Raw genomic sequence first — 6,448 nt, forward strand, 5'->3', positions numbered from 1 at the left:
CTTGAGTTCGCCCATGGGTGTATTTACGCCAAATACATCTTATGACATAAAGGTTGATGTTTTTGGGTCATTATATATCTCGTAGTAGTTCCTGTCAAAAAAATATGTGCCACACTTAGCTTCTATTTACAAATTTTCACAAAGCAAAAAACTTCAAACTTTGTAGATTTGATCATCTTATTTGGAAGTCGTCAGTAACATATTTTAATCCCTTGTTAAGTTTAACATATTCTTTGATTTTGAACAATTGAAACAACTTCACTTAAAAAGTATAATTATGGGCTACAATGCCTTTACGTTTTTGTTGTGATAATTCGGCAACGGTAAAGGTTCATGTATCCCCCAATGAATGGTTTGTGTTTCTTGAAAATCTAATAAAACAATATGAGTACTTTTCATGTTGGGGTGTTGGGGTTTTTAGGCTTGTCAGGGATTAGTTTACCCCTCTTCAAATTCAATTTCACCCGCAACAAATTTAGTGAAGCTCTTGAATTGTTCAACTAAGTCTCCATGTGGAATTATATTACCATGATCAACCAACATCATTAGTTTTGTCTAATCATTTGCAGATTCTTCAACATTAAATGATAAAGCACCATCAACAACAACCTTACCTTTATTCCTAAAATCACCCGCTTCTACAAGCTCATTATAAAAAGGAACATGATTCAATATCATATGTAATAAATTATAAATTTGGTTACTTCCATCACCGAAATATCCATTGCCACCTTAGCGATTTCCCCTAAAAATTGATTCAAAACACTTTCCCTAACATTATTAAACAAACAATTATATTATATTAAGAGTCATACTACTAACAAAACTAAAAAAATATTTAACATCATTATCGTCAAAAATCTATATAGATATACTTGATTTAGGAATTCGAAAAGATAGTTGTACTTGATTATTGTGTAATATGGACTTGGAAGTAATCAACGAAATTAGCCTATAAAAGTTGATATCACTGTTCATATATACATTAATGCATGTGTTGTCTGAAGCAAGATAGTGCATAGATCCCTCGATCTGTATCCATTGTCTTATTTTAAAAATAGGTATTCTAAAAGTTTTTTTTATATAGACTCGTTTTTTTTAGTATCCACAAGCTTTAGTACAAAATATTAGTCTAGAATATTAGTCTGGAATATCTATACATTATGGAATATCTGTACGTTACAGAGTAAACTTCGAAATGCACTTTTCAAATCAAGAACATACAAGTGTTAGATTGCAAACAAAACTACTCTCAACCACCATCATCTTCGGAATGTCCATAAGTACTCCGAAATACGATATTCCGGAGTCAAGGGTTATTTTTCAAAAATATAAAAAAATTAGTTATGTTCTCCAATATTTTTTCTACAATAGTTAGTTTAATGAATTTCCTGTAAAATAACATATAAGGAAAATAAATCGTAGTCATATGAAAATGGATAAAAAAAATTCGAGTTCTAGTCTACACGTTTAAATACATCGTAGTCATATGAAAATGGATCAAAAAAATCGAGTTCTAGTCTACACGTTTATCACTAGAGGAGTGATCAAACACGTGATTCTTGAAACAAAGAGCAAAAGAAATATATAATCAAATGTTGAGGAACTTATTTGTCATTCGACATAACATGATGCGGGTAAAGTGTAAATTGAACCTTAAGTTGACAGAAGGTTATATAATAAAGTGAAAGAGAAGCAAGATGGAAGTGTGGCTTTAAAGTGATAAACAAAGAAAATACCACCAGAAAATTTTCTCTCTCTAGAAATTGAAGTTCGAGAGAAAATTGTAAAGCAGTTCATCCATGGAAATCACTTCAAGATTACATGAGAGAGAAAACCCATCTCCGGCTAACTCTCCGAACAGCCACGACAGCAGTAGCAACAGCAATGGACATGCCGGCTGCGGCGGCGGTGGCGGTGGAGGTGGTGCCACAACACAAACCCCACCATTAACTCCGAAACCCGTTTCGAGATCCGAACCCAATCCATACCCAACCACTTTCGTCCAAGCTGACACCAATAACTTCAAACAAGTAGTTCAGATGCTAACAGGATCCTCGGAAACCGCGAAAAATGCTTCATCGAAGCCAACCCAACAACCAGATCCAGCTCCGGCGAAGGTATCAATACCTCCGATTAAAACGGGTCAACAGAAGAAACAAGGGTTCAAGCTCTACGAGCGTCGGAACAGCTTGAAAAACGGGTTGATGATAAACCCGAATTCAGTTCCTAAATTCGGGCACGGGTCATCGCCGCGATTCCATGAAATACTTTCCCCGAGCATTCTGGATTTTCCGTCGCTTGTTCTCAGTCCAGTGACGCCGTTGATCGAAGACCCATTTAACAAATCGTCTCCGTCAATCGGGAATTCATCGGAGGAAGATAGGGCAATTGCGGAGAAGGGGTTTTACCTGCACCCATCGCCTAGGGCGGCGACACCACGAGGGACGCCGGAGCCGCAGCTCTTACCTCTGTTTCCGGTGACGTCGCCGCGGGTTACGGGGTCGCCGTCATAGATAACCAATAATTATGGGTTGTTGAAACTTAAAGGTTAGAGATCTTTTGCTCCAATTGTACAATTTGGATCTCTGTGATTCCATTTTTCTCAGAGAATGAAAACTTGATTTTAATTTCCTATTTTAATTTTGATTTCTTGATGTTCTTCTAAAGTTTTTGCTTTAATATATATATGTTTTTTCTTACTATATAAACATAATACAAATTAGTGATAAAAGTATGGTTGTTTATTATAAAATTTTAACATAAATAAAAATAGACTTTTTATTTTATTTTATTACGTTAGGTCTTTTAGTTAAACTGGGTTTAAGAGACCAAATAAAAGTAGTTAACGTACATGGAGAAAATAGAAGTACAAAAAAGCTTCCTCCTTGAATAGCAATATATGTATTTATAATGATAATGATGCGATTTTATTTATAAATTATCTGATAAAATAAGATAATCTAATGAATATAAGTATAATCATGTAATGTGATTCTATTGGTACATGAATGGATAAATTTAGATTGAAAATAATTAAAAAATATATATTTATTTATTTTGGGATCATTAAAATAAAAAAGAATTCTGAGTTTTTTTCATGTATAATTATGCATTAAATTTGTTTTGACTTTCAAATGAATGCGGGTTATCAACGCTTTGGTGTTAAAAAGAATATTTGTAATAATAATTATTGAAATTAAACGGCATAACTATTTTTGGTGTTGGAATCAATGTTAATAAAATCTATCATTATTATTAACGGTAACTATGTATAAATGTAAAACACTAAAACCCCACGAATTTATTCAACATATGAACCAATTTTGAACTAAAAATAACCTCGTTGCTAAATTACACCTTACTCCCTCTACAAACAACACTAATTCGTTATTTTTTTTAGTTTGAAGCTTCCAATTTTCAGCTCCACCTCCACCTTCTTATCGAGTTAGATAGTTAATGGCAAATCGTATTTCTTAATATTGGACTTCGAATTACTATTAATATCACCGACACTTATCCTGAACTTCATCACATTTTTCATTGGCATCTCAAACTTCGATATAGATCATCAAAATGTTTAGGCTCTAATTGCCACCTTTCTCATTAACATAAAAGGGATGTATATAAATATACAAATTAAGACTATTGGGCTTCCTACTCAACCTCTACTTCTAACACCTTTGGACATTTTGAGCACGAGAGCTCGTCGTGGCCAAGTGGCATCCGAACCACGATTGTGAACAATACCTTCGGGTGTTGTGTAACGGTCGTTAGGTTGTCATTGTGTTTTACCACGAAAGGGAAATAGGGAGGGTTGATAGAATTTCATGATTTGACTAGCAGTTGAAGGACTCCAAAGTGAGAATAAAAAAGATCAATTTTTTTTAAATAAAATTTGCCAATGAATCTATCATTTCATTGTACTATTTTTTTCTTCCTCGACCGTGGAACGAAATCCCAACGTTCCATCAACAAGCCGAACCAAAATTTTGATGGATCATTTTCCTTAGACAACGTGTCATATCAATATCCGAGCTTAGATATACTACAAAGTGGTCTTATGAATTTCCTCCAAAGCTTCCATGACAACAACCACTTTTCCAACAAGTCATACATTTTTTTCCAACAACCTTATCAAATAGTTTTTAATATACGAACAACTTTTCCAACCACAACAACAACAAGCATAGCAAATGCTTGGATTTCGACAACCTAAGACACCATCAAAAGAGATACATTTTGGGAAAGCGTTCGAAACATCTTTATCTGCCAGACGGTCAAATTATGTCAAAATGGTGCGATATGAAGTTAGAATAACTTAATTCAACGTAATTAACAAGAGTATACATAAAAAGTGGGGCCAACAATTTTGACATTTTCGTCATGAATCTCAAATAGTACCCATGTTAAAAATATTACGAGTTTATTGCAAGATTAACATTGAAAGGTTTTTCTATATTTAGGATAAAAATATAATTTGTTAAGCAGTGGCTGTGAGTTATTTATTATGCAGGGTGGTTTTTGTTAGTTTTCATTTCTATAGGGACTGCGGCCCGCTATTATAGAAATTACATAAACACACTGGTTATATTCCAGGATTTGTTCTGGGTTAAACCATACTTGAACATGTGGATCCGGAGTATATAACATGCTATCATGTTGGATGGTAGTTGTGATTCATCACAACTCATCTATGCGTCTGAAGTTTCTCTCGTTTTTCTCAACTTTAGGGTTTCAATCTGTAATCTTTGCATGCATCGTGATTCCTAAAGTTGTAATGGTGTTATGATTTTCTTGTATTGATTTTGTGTTCGAGTGAGAGTGTATTTTGTAGTGAGTTTTCCTTTTGTAAGTAAATGAAAACCAACCGAGTCTTATTTTTTCATAAATAAAAAGATTTGTTCATGTTGTGATTACTTTGAGTTTTTGAACATGGTATCAGAGCGAGTTTCATCTCGTTTGTAGTTTGTCTTTTCTTTTGTCTCGAGATCTGGATTTGGATTGTTTCGGTTCATCTAAGGTTTGTTCACTAAGTTTGATTTTTTTTTTTTCCGTGTTTTCTTGTTGCATTGATCGGTTTTATATTCTGATCTTTGTTTTCTCTATGTTTTTTATGATTGTCTTCGTTGGCTACAATCGATTTCTTGTTTGGTGGTTGTCATCTATGGTAGTTCTTCGTCATCGATTTAGCAGTGAACAAAGGGCTTAGTTGTAAATGCCTAGGTTAACCTTGTTAATTTAACGACCAATGCGAAACTATGTTCGGCCAACACTAAACATGTGCAAACGAGCTCTATAACATTGGTGATTCTTGGGCATTTAAATGTCGTATCCGTTTCAATGTTAGGTTCAATCGATTGTGATAGATCTAACGATCAACTACTTTGCTGTAACACAGAGCGTGTTAATGGAATATTGTAAGTTTCGCACACTTATCTTCTTGTTTGTTCAAGTTATTTTTCATAGGCTTTCTTCATATAGTTTGTGTATTTGTTTTGGCGTGTTATGATTTCTACAATTTATTGATAACAAAGGACTGTTGGTTAGAGTCTGGTTTAGTACAAACACCGGTTTTGTCGAACAAACTCGGTCTGGTTGTCATATAGATTGCATTAATCTTTTGTTCTTGCATCCATTTGATAATGGTGTTGTTTCTATCACTAGCTTCAAGTTTTCTCGTACTAAAATTTTTAGAATATGGCGAAGTTCTATGACTAGGGCTTTCAAAGGTAGAAATAAACTAAGTTTTGTTGACAAAGCCTTTCCTAAATTATTTAAAAATGAAGTTAAAATCTATAATTGGAAACATGTTAATGTTGTTGTTTGTTCTTGGATTTTTGGGTCTATTACTGAGTCCTTATATGCTAATCATGCTTCTGCTGAAATTGCGTATGATATTTTGTCTGAACTGAGTGATACTTTTCACAAAGTTGATGGCTCTTTGATTTTTAATATTCATAAAAAAAATCAAATCTCATACTCAATGTGGTTTTTATGTATCAGACTATCACAGTAAGCTTGATGCTTTGTGTAAAGACCTTGATGGTCTTGTTAATTTGACTGGATATACATGTGAAGCCGCTACTCAGTTTAAAAATCATTCAAAATTAATAAAACTTATGCAATTTTTATTTGGCTTAGAAAATACATTTAACCAAGTTAAGAGCCATATCTTGCTTATGGAACCTCTTCCATCTGTTAAAATTGCTTTTAATATTGTATCTCATAAGGAATCACATCAGAAGGGTGGTTCTATTGCTCAACCATCCACAAAGTCTCACGCTACTACCTTTGTTGGTAAATCTAATGATCAGAAAAGGAACAAGTCTCGTGGTAATTAAAAATTACAATGCAAACAATATGGTCTGAAGGGACATACTATTGAGAGATGTTTTAAAATCATTGGGTATCCCAATGACTTTAAGTTTAGAAATGAAAATTTGTA

The 6,448-nt window shown here is 33.5% G+C and overlaps 1 pseudogene; it reads left to right on the top strand.

Annotated features, from left to right (window-relative positions):
• Positions 1-1,683: 1,683 nt before the first annotated feature.
• On the top strand, positions 1,684-2,702 carry LOC145017402 (VQ motif-containing protein 4 pseudogene; annotated as a pseudogene).
• The last annotated feature ends 3,746 nt before the right edge of the window (positions 2,703-6,448 follow it).

The sequence above is a fragment of the Lactuca saligna genome, chromosome 9, assembly GCF_052625555.1.
Source record: "Lactuca saligna cultivar CGN05327 chromosome 9, ASM5262555v1, whole genome shotgun sequence".
Taxonomy (NCBI): Eukaryota; Viridiplantae; Streptophyta; class Magnoliopsida; order Asterales; family Asteraceae; genus Lactuca; species Lactuca saligna.